Here is an 18,154-nt window from a genome sequence, read left to right as displayed (position 1 = left end):
CCACCTTCAATTTCACACATCATAACACTTAAACCCCCCTTGGCCGAAACCAAAACACCCTTCTATCTCCTCCATTTCTTCTTTTTCTACTCCTTTCTTTCTTCTTTTCCTCAAGGATGAGCAAACATTTTAAGTTTGGTGTGGAAAAAAGCTCTGCTTTTTGTTTTTCCATAACCATTAATGGCACCTAAGGCCAGAGAAGGGAAGGCAATTGCTTCCACCTCCGAGTCATGGGAAATGGAGAGATTCATCTCAAAAGTCATCCGACGTGAGGTTCGGAGAAGAGGATGGGAAGCTCTCACCAACCCCATCCAACAAGTCAGAATCTTAATGGTTCAAAAATTCTATACTAATGCATGGATCACTATGAACCATGATCAAAGTATGAACCCGAACCCAAAGAATTGGCTCACAATGGTTCGGGAGAAATACTTGGATTTCAGTCTGGACACTGTGAGGTTGGCACTTAACTTGCCAATGATGCAAGGAGATCCTCATCCTTTCACTAGAAGGGTCAACTTTGATCAAAGATTGGACCAAGTCCTCATGGACATCTGTGTGGAAGGAGCTCAATGGAAGAGAGACTCAAAAGGCAAGCCGGTTCAATTGAGAAGGCCTGACCTCAAACCCGTGGCTAGGGGATGGTTGGAGTTCATCCAACGCTCTATCATTCCTACAAGCAACCGGTCTGAAGTTATAGTAGACAGGGCTATCATGATCCATAATATCATGAATGGAGAGGAAGTAGAAGTTCATGAGATCATACCTCTAGAACTATACAAGGTGGCAGACAAGCCTTCCACTTTGGCAAGGTTAGCCTTCCCTTATCTCATCTGTAACCCATGCAATTTAGCTGGAATTGTCATAGAGGAAGACATCCTCATTGAAGAAGACAAACCCATCACTAAAAAGAGGATGGAGCAAACAAGAGAGCCCACTCATGGACCTCAACAAGAGCATGAGGAAGTTCCTCATCAAGATATCCCTGAGATACCTCAAGGGATGCATTTCCCTCCATAAAGCTATTGGGAGCAACTCAACACCTCTTTAGAAGATTTGAGTTCCAAGATGGAGCAACTAAGGATGGAGCACCAAAAGCACTCCATTGTCTTCCATGAAATCAGAGAGGACCAAAAGGCTATGAGAGAGGAGCAACAAAGGCAAGGAAGAGACATAGAGGAGCTCAAGCACTCCATAGGATCTTCAAAAGGAAGAACTAGCCGCCATCACTAAGGTGGACCCGTTCTTTAATTTTCTTGTTCTTATTTTTCTATTTTTCTTTTCTATGCTTTATGTTTTGTCTATGTTTTTGTCTTTATTACATGATCATTAGTGCTTAGTATCTATGTCTTAAAGCTATGAATGTTCTATGAATCCTTCACCTTTCTTAAATGAAAAATGTTTTCTGAAAAAGAAAAAGAAGTACATGAGTTTTGAATTCTATCTTGAAATTAGTTTAATTATTTTGATGTGGTGGCAATACTTTTTGTTTTCTGAATGAATGCTTGGACAGTGTATAATTTTGATAGTGAAGTTTGTGAATGTTAAAATTGTTAGCTCTTGAAAGAATAATGAAAAAAGAGAAATGTTATTGATAATCTGAAAAATCATAAAATTAATTCTTGAAGCAAGAAAAAGTTGTGAAAAACACAAAGCTTGCAAAAAAAAAAAAAAGAAAAGGGCAAAAAATAAAGAAAAAAAGAAAAAAGCAAGCAGGAAAAGCCAATAACCCTTTAAACCAAAAGGCAAGGGTAAAAAGGATCCAAGGCTTTGAGCATTAATGGATAGGAGGGCCCAAAGGAATAAAATCATGGCCTAAGCGGCTAAATAAAGCTGTCCCTAACCATGTGCTTGTGGCGTGAAGGTGTCAAGTGAAAAGCTTGAGACTGAGCGGTTAAAGTCGTGGTCCAAAGCAAAAAAGAGTGTGCTTAAGAGCTCTGGGCACCTCTAACTGGGGACTCTAGCAAAGCTAAGTCACAATCTGAAAAGGTTCACCCAGTTATGTGTCTGTGGCATTTATGTATCCGGTGGTAATACTGGAAAAGAAAATGCTTAGGGTCACGGCCAAGACTCATAAAGTAGCTGTGTTCAAGAATCAACATACTGAACTAAGAAAATCAATAACACTATCTGAATTCTGAGTTCTTATGGATGCCAATCATTCTGAACTTCAAAGGATAAAGTGAGAAGCCAAAACTGTTCAGAAGCAAAAACCTACTAGTCCCGCTCATCTGATTAAAACTAATCTTCATGGCTAGTTTTGAAATTTATTGTATTTTCTCTTCTTTTTATCCTATTTTGTTTTTAGTTGCTTGGGGACAAGCAACAATTTAATTTTGGTGTTGTGATGAGCGGATAATTTATACCCTTTTTGGCATTGTTTTTACATAGTTTTTAGTATGTTTTAGTTACTTTTTATTATATTTTTATTATTTTTTTGCAAAAATCACATTTCTAGACTTTACTATGAGTTTGTGTGTTTTTCTGTAATTTCAGGTATTTTCTGGCTGAAATTGAGGGATCTGAGTAAAAGTTTGATTCAGAGGCTGAGAAAGGACTGCAGATGTTGTTGGATTCTGACCATCCTGCACTCGAAGTAGATTTTCTGGAGCTACAAATGCCCAATTGACGGGATCTCAATTTCTTTGGAAAGTAGACATCTTGGGATTTCCAGAAATATATAATAGTCCATACTTTGTCCGAGATTTGATGGCCCAAACTGGCGTCTAAACGCCAACCAGAGACCCTTTTCTGGCGTAAAACGCCAGAAATGGCACCAAAACTAGAGTTAAACGCCCAAACTGGCATCCAAGCTGGCTTTAACTCTAGAAATGACCTATGCACGTGTAAAGCTCAATGCTCAGCCCAATGCTCAGCCCAAGCACACACCAAGTGGGCCCCGGAAGTGGATTTCTACACTATCTGCACTTAGTTACTTATTTTCTGTAACCCCTAGTAACTAGTTTAGTATAAATAGCACTTTTTACTATTGTATTTGGATATCTAGGATCTTTTGACTTGGGAGGCTGGCCATTCAGCCATGCCTAAACCTTTTTCTCTTATGTATTTTCTACAGTGGAGTTTCTATACCTCATAGGTTATGATGCGGAGCTCTGCTGTTCTTCATGAATTAATGCAAGTACTATTGTTTCTCTTTCAATTCACGCTTACTTCTTCTCCAAGATATACCTCTCGTACTTAATTCAGTTAAGTCAGAATGAAGGGGTGACCCGTGACAATCACCCACTATCTTCGTTACTCGCTTAGCCAAGATCTGTGTGCCTGACAACCACAAGCGGTCTACATGATGTTCAATGTAGTCATTGGATGACAGCCGGAGTATATTCTCTTGGGTCTATGATCCACGAACCGAGTCCGTGAGATTAGAACCTTAGTGGTAGAGGCTAGAACAATTGGCAGCATTCTTGAGATCTGGAAAGTCTAAACCTTGTCTGTGGTATTCTGAGTAGGATCTGGGAAGGGATGACTGTGACAAGCTTCAAACTCACGAATGTTGGGTGCAGTGACAGTGTGCAAAAGGATAGAGAGATCCTATTCCGACGCTAGTGAGAACCGACAGATGATTAGCCGTGCGGTAGCTGTACCTGGTATTTTTCATCCGAGACGAGAAATCTGACAGTTGATTAGCTGTGCAGAAACTGTACCTGGTATTTTTCATCCGAGGGGATCATACAGCTTTCCATGGAAGGGAGCACGCATGATTGGAAGAAGACAATAGGAAAGCAGAGGTTCAGAAGCAATAAAGCATCTCTAAACGCTTATCTGAAATTCCCACCAATGAAATTACATAAGTATCTTATTTTATTTTATGTTTTATTTATCTTTTAATTATCAAAACCTCATAACCAGTTGAATCCGCCTGAATAAGATTTACAAGATGACCATAGCTTGCTTCAAGCCGACAATCTCCGTGGGATCAACCCTTACTCACGTAAGGTATTACTTGGACGACCCAGTGCACTTGCTGGTTAGTTGTGCAAAGTTGTAAAAAGTGTGATTACAATTCCATGCACCATCACTCTAGATCATGCGGTTGCACCGCCGCCTCTCAATTGGTGTTGAGGACCCTCTCACCACAACAACAAGACTGCTTGTCATCTCGCCAGCGACAACGACCACAACCCCACAAAAGGAGTCCAATGTGACGTCACTGCCTCGCACAACCCTACTGCCTTCCTCGACCCGGTGATTACCGTTCTCTTGACAAGGCAACTGCCCGCGTCTCCTTCTCATCGAAGATGACGTCAACAACCACGCCCACCTGCATTAACAACATCGTCTCTTCTCAGTAGTCCATCACTACGCCATGCCCAACCACACCGTCCATCAGCCCTATGCCGGCCCTTTTCCCCGTGAGTCGATTGTCGTGAAAGATCGACAAAGAACTCCCTCGCTACCAAGTGCAACGAATACATTCAAAGGTAACTATGGGATTTTTCTTTTTTTTTAAATTCAGATGGTTTTTTTTTATTAAACTTAGGGTGTTTCTTTTGTTAAACATGAGATGTTTCTTTTGTTTGACTTTGGAATTTTTTTGTAAAATTTGGAATGTTTCAATTGTTAAACTTTGGAAGTTTTCTTTTCTTAAATTTGGAATGTTTCTTTTGTTCAATGTAGGTTGGCCCGGCGCAACGCACAGAGGTGTAGCAGCGGAGGGCATAATGGCAGCGCGACAGACGGTTAAAAATGAGGTACTGGCGATGCAATGAAAAGGTGTTTCTTGTTGATAAAGCGGTTACTCGATAATAGTGTGAAGGATTACGTTTCACTAATCCTAATTTGGTGGCGCTAATCCTAATTATTTAAAATTCTATTTTTTAAAAAATTTAAAATATTATTTTTTTAAAAAGCTAGCTCAAGTCGGTGATGCGAAATTTTGCAACACCACAACTCGGCAAGTGCACCGAATCGTAACAAGCAATATTACAGTGAGTGAGTTATTGTTCTCACGAGGATTTAAGGACTAAGCAGCAATGATTAATTGACTATTCTAATTAGACAAATCAAGAAATAGAGGAATGAGTGAGGAATTATAACAAATGTGTAAACAGAGGCAATAAAATAGCAAACAATGAGTGAATGAAAACAGTGATAGTGAGGATGTTAAGGTTTCAGAGATATTCACTCTTTAGAAAAATAATTTTTGTGTTCATTTATTTGAGTTATGCAAAGATTCATCGCGACAAATCATAAATAATCAAATTCCAATTCCTTGGCAATTCAATTTCTCTTTAACCTAATCAATCACTAATTTCTTAGTCAATTATTTAAGAAAAAAGGTTAAGTACAAAACCGATTTAGTTTCAAATAAGATTCAAGAATAGTCCTTAGGTTGAATTTTATGTCAATTATCCAAACTAGTCCTAAACAATTGAAACTTACAAGACGTAATGATTTCCAAAAGTCTTCTAATCCGAATTTTATGTTACTTATTCAAACTAGAGCAACTGAAAATTACAAAGTGTCAAACACTCTGAAACACTATTCCTAGTTAAATCAAAAAGTCGTGAAAAAGAGTTTTCAAGCTAATTTAGATATTACTTTTTCCAAAACAATATTTAGAATCCGAAACAGAGTTAGAATATTTTCCAACAATTCTAAATCTTTAGGGATGAAGAACGAAAACTCAATTATGAAATAAATCAAAGCATAAACCTCAAATAAAGTAAAATACTTAGATTAATAATCTATAAAAAAATGAACAGAGTTCCTAACCTTAACAGAGGAGATTAGTTGTCATGGTGGAATGAAAATAAAACTGTAAAGTGTGGTGGAAACTGGGGTGTCCATAGACAAAGTCTTAGGACTTCTTTAAAACCTAAACAATAACCTAGAATTTAATTCAAACTAAATCAAAGAGAAATCAAATCTAATTCAAATCAAATCTTTTCTTAATGACTCTTAACTTATTAGTGATCTTCCTTGTAATTTGAAATTCAAAACCTGATGTCTTGCTTAGTGGAAATCATGGGCTTCAACTTAATCTTGGGCCAATCAAAGAGAGCACTTGAAGTTGGAAATATTAGTGAAAGAATCAGATGTCCTTGGAGGTGGTCCAAGCCATGCGTTAGCCACAAGGTGGCATGTATAACATCCTATTACCCTAAGCCTTACCTGTAAGACCCGGTTAATTAACGACTAATTAACCCATAAATGAGAATTTATTCTAGAAAGCCAAAAATGTTATTTTTATGGCTTAATATGATAGAGGAGATTGAGACGAGAATTTCGGTACCAATTTTATAGAAAACGGACCAAGATTGGACCGAACGGGCCAAACCGGTCCAACCGGACCCAAGATGGGCCCTTGGCCCAACTAAACTAAACCAAAACCCTAGTTTTCAGCACTCTCTCTCCTCATAACACACAAACACACACTGAAATAGTGGAGAGGAAGGGAAGAATACTCTCTCAAGTTCTATCTCTCACTTGATCTTCAAACCACCATAACTTTTGATCTAGAGCTCCGATTACCGCACCGTTTGCGGCCACGCATTCACCGCGGAGAGCTCTACAAAACTCATACAATTAATCTTAAGGTAAGCCACATTTTGCTCTTCGAAATTCCAGCCCTTGTTTTCGAGTTTCATGAATGAAATGTTGAGATTTTGGGCTCTTTGATGTTATAGGACCCAACTCTCTTGAAGGAGAAGGTTAATCTTGTCTCCTTGGACCTTGGGTGTGGTAAGATTCTCAACCCTAGTGTAATTTGTTGTTCTATGGTGTTGGGTATTGATATGTTGTGTATGGGTATGATGATTGTGGCTTAGGTTGTGTATATGTGAATATTGGAGCTTGATTGGTGATTTTGGAAAGCTTGGAAGAGGGTTTTGTGTGATAAAATATGTTCTTGGAGGTATTGAGACCTTGAGGGCTTGTGGACAAGTGGTTTAGAAGTGCTCCGGTTGAGCGTGGGAAATTGGCTAAGGTATGGTTTCGGTTTCTCGTATCTAATATGTAATGTGGTAGGAAATACTTAGGCTAGAGGCCATAAGATAGGCATTGAATTGATGATGTTGTTGATTGGTTGAGATATATGATGTGATTATATATGTGATTATGAATATTGATGCCTTGGTTGTGTGATGTATGAGAAAATGCATGTTGTGATATATGCTTGATGAATGATTAAGGTTGAATTGGTGGGTGGTACCATGTTGATGGTGAGTATGATGATGATTATGTATAATGATGGTTGATTTGAAATGGTATTATTGGAAATTGGGATGAGGAAGGATGTATGATATGATATTGTGTTTGTCCTTTAGCCATTTGATTGAGAAGTATTAAAATGGTTGGATGTGGTTTTGGAAATTTGGTAAAATGTCAATGTGTGAGTTGAGGATGGCTTGATGTTGATTTTGGTACATTTTGATTGATTTCAAAGAAAAGGGATGAAATTGGCATGTTTTGATTGATTTTGAAAGGAGTTGAAAGTGGCTTGTTTTGAAAATGGCACTTTATGGTTTTGTATGAAAACATTGTTTTTGGGCATACTTTGATGGGATATAACTTGGACTACGGATCTCTTATTTGTGCCAAATCTATTTAGAAATGAAATTGGATCCGGGATGTCTATACCGTTCGAAGAACGGGTGAAAAACGATTTAAAATGAGAAAGTTATGTCCGTCGGAAGATTGGTGGTTGAATCTGTGAATTTTACAGCTTTTAACTTAGAAAATTTTTAGCAGAATGACCCCCCGCACGTAGGCGCACTTGGCGCGTACGCGCCGTTCTTCGAGAAAGCACCATCCACGCGTGCGCGTGGTGTGCGCGAGCCCGTCGATGCGCTGCACCAAATGCCCAGCCATTTTCCAGAGAGTTGTGCCAGAGTTGTGCCAGTTTTGTGCCTGGGGCGCAAGAGCACCCACGAGTACGTGTGGTTGACGCTCACGCGTCGTTTGGCTATTTTTCAACCCGCGCGTCCGCGCGTATGACGCTTGTGCGTCGATGAGTTTTGTGGCCATCCACGCGTGCGCGTGGAGTGCGCGTACGCGTGGCCCTGTTTTCATCCCAAAGTTGATTTTTGAGTTTTAAAAGCCAAATTTCATACTTCTAAGCCTCCGATCTCACCACTTATGTCTTGAATCATTATAATATGCCTAGCATGAGAAAAAGGGCTAGTGAATGTGGTAACTTGCGAGTGAAGCAAGGGGAAAAATGAATGATCATTGAGGATCAAAGATGATTATGTGAGATGCGGAGGATGGCGGTGGAAGTGCTTGTTGTGCCATGGGCCGAAGGGCCGTAATTGTTAATGAATTGGCTGGTTATGGATTTAACCGTGAGCCGGATGGCTAGATTATTGCCATGATACGGCGGAGCCATGATTATGGCTAAGTATAAATGCATATATGCTGTTGAATGAATTATGAATGTTTGCACTTCCACCATCGGAGATGAGGGTTTCCCTGGGAGGAAGCAGTGGCTAGCCACCACGTGCTATATGGATCATGAATATGATCAAGTTTATGATGAGTATAACTCGAGTTGGGGATGCGCGACAGAGGGACAGTTGGTGCACGAAATTGTGATCTCAAGCAACGGCATCAAAAACTCTGTACGCACGTCTTAATAAATTGTTTTTTTCATTCACAACTTCGATACAACTAACCAGCAAGTGCACTGGGTCGTCCAAGTAATAAACCTTACGTGAGTAAGGGTCGATCCCACAGAGATTGTTGGTATGAAGCAAGCTATGGTCACCTTGTAAATCTCAGTCAGGCGGATATAAAATAGTTATGGAGTTTTCGAAAATACATAATAAAATAAGGATAGAAATACTTATGTAAATCATTGGTGAGAATTTCAGATAAACACATAGAGATGCTTTCGTTCCTCTGAACTTCTGCTTTCCTGCTGTCTTCATCCAATCAGTCTTACTCCTTTCTATGGCTGGCTTTATGTAAGGACATCACCATTGGCAATGGCTACTTTTGATCCTCTCTGGAAAATGGTCTGATGCGCTGTCACTGCATGGCTAATCGTCTGGAGGCATCACCGTTGTCAATGGGTGCATCCCATCCTCTTGTGAAAATGGTCCAAATGCTCTGTCACAGCACGGCTAATCATCTGAGGTTCTCGATCATACTGGAATAGGATTCACCCTCCTTTTGCGTCTGTCACTACGCCCAGCACTCGTGAGTTTGAAGCTCGTCACAGTCATTCAATCCCAGAATCCTACTCGGAATACCACAGACAAGGTTTAGACTTTCTGGATTCTCATGAATGCCGCCATCAATCTAGCTTATACCACGAAGATTCTGATTAAGAGATCCAAGAGATAATCATTCAATCGAAGGTAGAACGGAAGTGGTTGTCAGGCACGCGTTCATAGGGAATGATGATGATTGTCACGTTCATCACATTCATGTTGAAGTGCGAATGAATATCTTAGAAGCAGAATAAGTTGAGTTGAATAGAAAAACAGTAGTACTTTGCGTTAATCTTTGAGGAACAGCAAAACTCTACGCCTTAATCTATGGAGTGCAGAAACTCTACCGTTTGAAAATACATAAGTGATGAAGGTCCAGGTATGGCCGAGAGGCCAGCCCCTAAAACGTGATCAATAGATCAAAATATGATCATAAGATGTCAAATACAATAGTAAAAAGTCTTATTTATACTAAACTAGTTACTAGGGTTTACAGAAGTAAGTAATTGATGCATAAATCCACTTCTGGGGCCCACTTGGTATGTGCTTGGGCTGAGCTTGAATGTTACATGTGTAGAGGCTCTTTCTGGAGTTGAACGCCAGTTTGTAACGTATTTCTGGCGTTCAACTCTGGTTTGTGACGTGTTTCTGGCGTTTAACTCCAGACAGCAGCGTAGAACTGGCGTTCAACGCCCTTTTACGTCGTCTAAACTCGACCAAAGTATGGACTATTATACATTTCTGGAAAGCCCTGGATGTCTACTTTCCAACGCAATTGGAAGCGCTCCACTTTGAGTTCTGTAGGTCCAGAAAATCTACTTTGAGTGTAGGGAGGTCAGAATCCAACAGCATCAGCAGTCCTTCTTCTACCTCTGAATCTGATTTTTGCTCAAGTCCCTCAATTTCAGCCAGAAAATACCTGAAATCATAGAAAAAACACACAAACTCATAGTAAAGTCCAGAAATGTGAATTTAACATAAAAACTAATGAAAACATCCCTAAAAGTAACTAGATTCTACTAAAAACATACTAAAAACAATGCCAAAAAGCGTATAAATTATCCGCTCATCACAACACCAAACTTAAATTGTTGCTTGTCCCCAAGCAACTAAAAATCAAATAGGATAAAAAGAAGAGAATATACTATAAATTCCAAACTATCAATGAAACATAGCTCCAATCAGATGAGCGGGACTTGTAGCTTTTTGCCTCTTGAATAGTTTTGGCATCTCACTTTATCCATTGAAGTTCAGAATGATTGGCATCTATAGGAAATCAGAGTTCAGATAGTGTTATTGATTCTCCTAGTTCAGTATGATGATTCTTGAACACAGCTATTTTATGAGTCTTGGCCATGGCCTTAAGCACTTTGTTTTCCAGTATTACCACCGGATACATAAATGCCACAGACACATAATTAGGTGAACCTTTTCAGATTGTGACTCAGCTTTGCTAAAGTCCCCAATTAGAGGTGTCCAGGGTTCTTAAGCACACTCTTTTTTTGCTTTGGACCTTGACTTTAACCGCTCAGTCTCAAGTTTTCACTTGACACCTTCACGCCACAAGTACATGGTTAGGGACAGCTTGGTTTAGCCGCTTAGGCCAGGATTTTATTCCTTTAGGCCCTCCTATCCACTGATGCTCAAAGCCTTGGGATCATTTTTATTTGCCCTTGCCTTTTGGTTTTAAGGGTTATTGGCTTTTTGCTCTTGCCTCTTGGTTTTAAGAGCTTTTGGCTTTTTCTGCTTGCTTTTTCTTTTTTATTTTTTTTTCGCCTATATATTTTTTTTTCTGCAAGCTTTGTTCTTTGCTGCTTTTTCTTGCTTCAAGAATCATTTTTATGATTTTTCAGATTATCAAATAACATGTCTCCTTGTCATCATTCTTTCAAGAGCCAACATATTTAACATTCTTAAACAACAACTTCAAAAGATAATTAAACTAAGTTCAAGCATTCATTCAGAAAACAAAAAGTATTGTCACCACATCAATATAATTAAACTAAGTTCAAGGATAAATTCAAAACTCATGTACTTCTTGTTCTTTTGAATTAAAACAGTTTTTATTTAAGAGAGGTGATGGATTCATAAGACATTCATAACTTTAAGGCAAAGTTACTAAATACTAATGATCATGTAATAAGACACAAACATAGATAAGCACTTAACATAGAGAAAACGAAAAACAGAGAATTTAAGAACATAGATGGTGGCATTTCCTTCTTGAGGAACCAATGATGTCCTTGAGCTCTTCTATGTCTCTTCCTTGTCTTTGTTGCTCCTCCCTCATTGCTTTTTGATCTTCTCTAATTTCATGAAGGATGATGGAGTACTCTTGATGTTCCACCCTTAATTGTCCTATGTTGGAACTTAATTCTCCTAGGGAGGTGTTGATTTGCTCCCAATAGTTTTGTGGAGGAAAATGCATCCCTTGAGGTATTTCAGGGATTTCTTGATGATGAGCTTCTTCATGTGCCTGTTGAGATCCATGAATGTGCTCTCTTGTTTGCTCCATCCTTTTCTTAGTGATGGACTTCTCTTCCTCAATGGGAATGTCTCCTTCTATGAAAGCTCCAGCTGAGTAACATAGATGGCAAATAAGATGAGGAAAAGCTAGCCTTGCCCCAAGAGAGGGCTTTTCGGCTATTTTGTAGAGTTCAAGGGAGATGACTTCATGAACTTCTACTTCCTCTCCAATCATGATGCTATGGATCACGATGGCCCGATCCACAGTAACTTCAGATCGGTTGCTAGTAGGGATGATGGAGCGTTGGATGAACTCCAACCATCCTCTAGCTACAGACTTGAGGTCCAGTCTTCTTAGTTGAACCGGCTTGCCTTTGGAGTCAATCTTCCATTGAGCTCCTTCCACACATATGTCCATGAGGACTTGGTCCAACCTTTGATTAAAGTTGACCCTTCTAGTGTAGGGGCGTACATCTCCTTGCATCATAGGCAAGTTGAACGCCAACCTCACATTTTCCAGACTAAAATCTAAGTATTTCCCCCGAACCATGGTGAGATAATTCTTTGGGTTCGGGTTCTTACTTTGATCATGGTTCCTAGTGATCCATGCATTGGCATAGAACTCTTGAACCATTAGGATGCCGACTTGTTGGATGGGGTTTGTTAGAACTTCCCAACCTCTTCTTTGGATTTCATGTCGGATCTCCGAATACTCATTTCTCTTGAGTTTGAAAGGGACCTTGGGGATCACCTTCTTCTTGGCCACAACATCATAGAAGTGGTCTTGATGAGCTTTGGAGATGAATCTTTCCATCTCCCATGACTTGGAGGTGGGAGCTTTTGTCTTCCCTTTTCCTTTTCTAGAGGATTCTCCGATCTTGGGTGCCATCAATGGTAATGGAAAAACAAAAAGCTTATGCTTTTACCACACCAAACTTAGAATATTGCCCGCCCTCGAGCAAGAGAAGAAAGAATAGATGAAGAAGAAGAAGAAATGGAGAAGAGGGAGAGAGAGATGTGTTTCGGCCAAGAAGGGGAAGAGAGGGTTATGTTGTGTGAAAATGAAGAAGAATGGAGGGATTTATATAGTGGGGAGAGAGGGTGTTAGGTTCGGCCATTTAGGGTGGGTTGGGTGGAAAATTGATTTTGAATTTTGAAGGTAGGTGGAGTTTATGAGGTAGGTTTATGGGGAAGAGTGGATGGATGTGAGTGGTGAAGGGGTAATAGGTAAGAGGGATTGAGGTGATAGGTGAAGGGTTTTGGGGAAGAGTGTTTATTGGGAAGAGAGGATGATTGAGAAGAGAGAAGAGAGTGAGTAGAGGTAGGTGGGGATCCTGTGGGATCCACAGATCCTGAGGTGATCCTGTGGGGTCCACAGATCCTGAGGTGTTCAAGGATTTACAACCATGACTTGGAGGTGGGAGCTTTTGTCTTCCCTTTTCCTTTTCTAGAGGATTCTCCGGTCTTGGGTGCCATCAATGGTAATGGAAAAACAAAAAGCTTATGCTTTTACCACACCAAACTTAGAATATTGCCCGCCCTCGAGCAAGAGAAGAAAGAATAGATGAAGAAGAAGAAGAAATGGAGAAGAGGGAGAGAGAGATGTGTTTTGGCCAAGAAGGGGAAGAGAGGGTTATGTTGTGTGAAAATGAAGAAGAATGGAGGGATTTATATAGTGGGGAGAGAGGGTGTTAGGTTCGGCCATTTAGGGTGGGTTGGGTGGAAAATTGATTTTGAATTTTGAAGGTAGGTGGAGTTTATGAGGTAGGTTTATGGGGAAGAGTGGATGGATGTGAGTGGTGAAGGGGTAATAGGTAAGAGGGATTGAGGTGATAGGTGAAGGGTTTTGGGGAAGAGTGTTTATTGGGAAGAGAGGATGATTGAGAAGAGAGAAGAGAGTGAGTAGAGGTAGGTGGGGATCCTGTGGGATCCACAGATCCTGAGGTGATCCTGTGGGGTCCACAGATCCTGAGGTGTTCAAGGATTTACAACCTTGCACCAAATTAGGCATGCAATATACCCTTGCACACAACTCTGGGCGTTCAGCGCCAGATTGGTGCTTGTTCTGGGCGTTGAATGCCCATTTGTTGCTCATTTCTGGCGTTGAACGCCAGAACCATGCTTGTTCTGGGCGTTCAGCGCCAGCTCTTCTCCAGGGTGCAATTATGGCGTTCAAACGCCCAGATGCTGCCCATTTTGGGCGTTCAGTGCCAGAACCATGCTCTGTTCTGGTGTTGAACGCCAGCCAGATGCTTCTTACTGGCGTTTAAATGCCAGTGAGATCCTCCTCCAGGGTGTGATTTTTCTTCTGCTGTTTTTGATTTCGTTCTCAATTTTTTTATTTTTTTTGTGACTCCACATGATCATGTACCTATAAAGACATATAACTAATAAAAATATAATTAAATAAAAATTGGGTTGCCTCCCAACAAGCGCTTCTTTAATGTAAATATCTTGACAGTGGGCTCTCATGGAGCCTCACAGATGTTCAGAGCATTGTTGAGACTTCCCAACACCAAACTTAGAGTTTGACTGTGGGGGCTCTGGTTGACTCTGTAGTGGGAGAAGCTTACTGTGTCTCTTTTCCATGTTTACAGAAGGATGACCTTGAGTTTTAAACACAAGGAAGTCCTCATTCAATTGAAGGACTAATTCACCTCTGTCAACATCAATCACAGCTCTTGCTGTGGCTAGGAAGGTCTTCCAAGGATGATGGATTCATACTCATCCTTCCCAGTATCTAGGATTATGAAATCAGCAGGGATGTAAAGGCCTTCAACTGTTACTAACACGTCCTCTACTTGTCCATAAGCTTGTTTTCTTGAATTGTCTGCCATCTCTAATGAGATTTTAGTAGCTTGCACCCCAAAGATTCCCAGTTTCTCTATTATAGAGAGGGGCATGAGGTTTATCCCTGAACCAAGGTCACTCAGAGCCTTTTCAAAGATCATGGTGCCTATGGTACAAGGTATTACAAACTTTCAGGATCCTGTTTCTTCTGAGGCAATGTCAGTTGATCCAGATCACTTAGTTCATTGGTGAACAAGGGAGGTTCATCTTCTCAAATCTCAATACCAAATAATTTGGTATTCAGCTTCATGATTGCACCAAGGTACTTGGTAACTTTCTCTTCAGTAACATCCTCATTCTCTTCAGAAGATGAATACTCGTCAGAGCTCATGAAGGGCATAAGGAGGTTCAATGGAATCTCTATGGTCTCTAGATGAGTCTCAGATTCCTTTGGTTCCTCAGAGGGAAACTCCTCATTGATCACTGAACGTCCTAGGAGGTCTTCCTCACTGGGATTCACGTCCTCAACCTCCCTTATAGGTTCGGCCATGGTAATTAATTCAATGGCCTTGCACTCTCCTTTTGGATTTTCTTCTGTATTGCTTGGGAGAGTACTAGGAGGGATTTCAGTGATCCTTTTACTCAGCTAGCCCACTTGTGCTTCCAAATTTCTAATGGAGGACCTTGTTTCATTCATGAAACTTACAGTGGCCTTAGATAGATCAGAGACTAAGTTTGCTAAATTAGAGGTATTTTGTTCAGAGTTCTCTGTCTGTTGCTGAGTGGATGATGGAAAAGGTTTACTATTGTTAAACCTATTTCTTCCACCATTATTAAAGCCTTGTTGAGGCTTTTGTTGATCCTTCCATGAGAGATTTGGGTGATTTCTCCATGAGGGGTTATAGGTGTTTCCATAAGGTTCACCCATGTAATTCACGTCTGCTATTGCAGGGTTTTCAGGATCATAAGCTTCCTCTTCAGAAGATGCCTCTTGAGTACTGTTGGATGCAGCTTGCATTCCATTCAGACTTTGAGAAATCATATTGACTTGCTGAGTCAATATTTTATTCTGAGCCAGTATGGCATTCAGAGTATCAATTTCAAGAACTCCCTTCTTCATAGGCGTCCCATTACTCACAGGATTCCTCTCAGAAGTGTACATGAACTGGTTATTAGCAACCATGTCAATGAGTTCTTGAGCTTCTGCAGGAGTTTTCTTTAGGTGAATGGATCCACCTGCAGAAGTATCCAATGACATTTTAGCCAATTCAGAAAGACCATCAATATATCCAGGATGGTCCATTCTGAAAGCATGTCAGAAGGACACTTTTTGGTCAGTTCTTTGTATCTCTCCCAAGCTTCATAGAGGGATTTACCTTCTTTCTGTCTGAAGGTTTGAACATCCACTCTAAGCTTACTCAGCTTTTGAGGAGGAAAGAACTTGGCTAAGAAAGCCTTGACCAGCTTATCCCAAGAGTTCAGGCTATCCTTAGGTTGAGAGTCCAACCATATTCTAGCTCTGTCTCTTACAGCAAAAGGGAAAAGCATGAGCCTGTAGACTTCAGGATCTACTCTATTAGTCTTAACAGTATTACAGATCTGCAAAAATTCAGTTAAGAACTGAAAAGGGTCTTCAGATGGAAGTCCATGAAACTTGCAGTTTTGCTGCATCAGAGAAACTAATTGAGGTTTCAGCTCAAAATTGTTTACTCCAATAATGGGGATGGAGATGCTTCTTCCATGTAAATTGGAATTAGGTGCAGTAAAGTCACCAAGCATCCTCCTTGCATTATTATTATTTTCGGCTGCCATCTCCTCTTCTTGTTCGAAAATTTCTGAAAGGTGCTTGCTGGATTGTTGTAATTTAGCTTCTCTTAGTTTCCTCTTCAGAGTCCTTTCAGGTTCTGGATCTGCTTCAACAAGAATGTTCTTGTCCTTGCTCCTGCTCATATGAAAAAGAGGGACAGAAAAATAATAATAATAGGGGTCCTTTTTACCACAGTATAGAGGTCCCTATGTAAATAGAAGAAAAGAAGAAGAAAAAAATTCGAAAACAGATGGAAGAGGGGGTTCGAATTTGGGTGAGATGAAGTGTTAGTAGATGAATAAATAAATAGAAGGAGATAAGAGAGAGAGAGAATTTTCGAAAATAATTTTTGAAAAAGAGTTAGTGATTTTCGAAAATAGTTTTTGAAAAAGGTTAGTAATTTTTCGAAAATTAAAATCAAAAATTAAAATAATTAGTTAATTAAAAGAAATTTTGAAAAAGAGGGAAGATATTTTCGAAAATTAGAGAGAGAGGGAGTTAGTTAGGTAGTTTTGAAAAAGATAAGAAGCAAACAAAAAGTTAGTTAGTTAGTTGAAACAAATTTGAAAATCAATTTTGAAAAGATAAGAAGGTAAGAAGTTAGGAAAGATATTTTAAAATCAAATTTTTGAAAAAGATAAGATAAGAAGATATTTTTGAAGAGATATGATTGAAATTAGTTTTGAAAAAGATTTGATTTTTAAAATTACAATTAATGACTTGATTCACAAGAAATCACAAGATATGATTCTAGAACTTAAAGTTTGAATCTTTCTTAACAAGTAAGTAACAAACTTGAAATTTTTGAATCAAAACATTAATTGATGATGTTATTTTCGAAAATTATGTGATAAAGATAAGAAAAAGATTTTTGAAAAATATTTTTAAAATTTTCGAAAATAACTAAAAAAAATGAAAAAGATTTGATTTTTGAAAAAGATTTTGAAAAAGATTTTTTGAATTGAAAATTTGATTTGACTCATAAGAAACAATTGAATTTTAAAAATTTTTGAAAAAGTCAATCCAAATTTTCGAATTTTATGAGAGAAAAAAGGAAAGATTTTTTTTATTTTTTTTTAATTTTTAATGATGAAAGAGAAAAACATGAAAAATGATGCAATGCATGAAAATTTTGGATCAAAACAATGAATGCATGCAATAATGCTATGAATGTCAGATGAACACCAAGAACACTTTGAATGTCAAGATGAACATCAAGACTTATTTTTGAAAATTTTTATATGCAAAGAAAACATGCAAGACACCAAACTTAGAAATCTTTGATGCTTAGACTCTATACATGAAAAACACCATACAACACAAAACAAGAAAACATCAAGATCAAATAAGAAGACTTACCAAGAACAACTTGAAGAACATGAAAAACACTATGAATGCATGAATTTTTTGAAAAATACAAGATGAACATGCAATTGACACCAAACTTAAAATCTGGCTCAAGACTCAAACAAGAAACACAGAATATATTTGATTTTTATGATTTTTTATTTTTTTTTGGTTTTTTTTCGAAAATTATATGAAAAATAAAAATAAGGATTCCAAAATTTTTAATATGAATTCCAGGAATCTTGCATTCTTAGTCTAAAGCTTCAGTCCAGGAATTAGACATGGCTCACTAGCCAGCCAAGCTTTCAGTGAAAGCTCCGGTCCAAAACACTAGACATGGCCAATGGCCAGCCAAGCTTCAGCATGAAATTACATCCATTGAGGTGATTATTTGAAGCCCCAGTCCAAAAGAATTTAGACATGGCTTTACAGCCAGCCAGGCTTCAACATGCTTCATGAAACACTAGAATTCATTCTTAAAAATTCTGAAGAAAAATATATTTTTGAAAAGAAATTTTTTTTTTCGAAAATAAAGGAGAAATTTTTTTTGAAAGATTTTTTTGAAAAC

The 18,154-nt window shown here is 38.9% G+C and overlaps 1 non-coding gene across 1 annotated transcript; it reads left to right on the top strand.

Annotated features, from left to right (window-relative positions):
- The first annotated feature begins 15,740 nt into the window (after positions 1 to 15,740).
- LOC148578217 (small nucleolar RNA R71) lies at positions 15,741 to 15,848 on the top strand. Its single transcript, XR_015903353.1, has one exon. It is a non-coding gene; the product is annotated as a small nucleolar RNA R71 (small nucleolar RNA).
- Positions 15,849 to 18,154: the final 2,306 nt, after the last annotated feature.

Source organism: Arachis ipaensis, chromosome B1 (assembly GCF_059453495.1).
Source record: "Arachis ipaensis isolate K30076 ecotype BB chromosome B1, ASM5945349v1, whole genome shotgun sequence".
Taxonomy (NCBI): Eukaryota; Viridiplantae; Streptophyta; class Magnoliopsida; order Fabales; family Fabaceae; genus Arachis; species Arachis ipaensis.
This window is presented reverse-complemented; position numbering and strand designations above follow the sequence as displayed.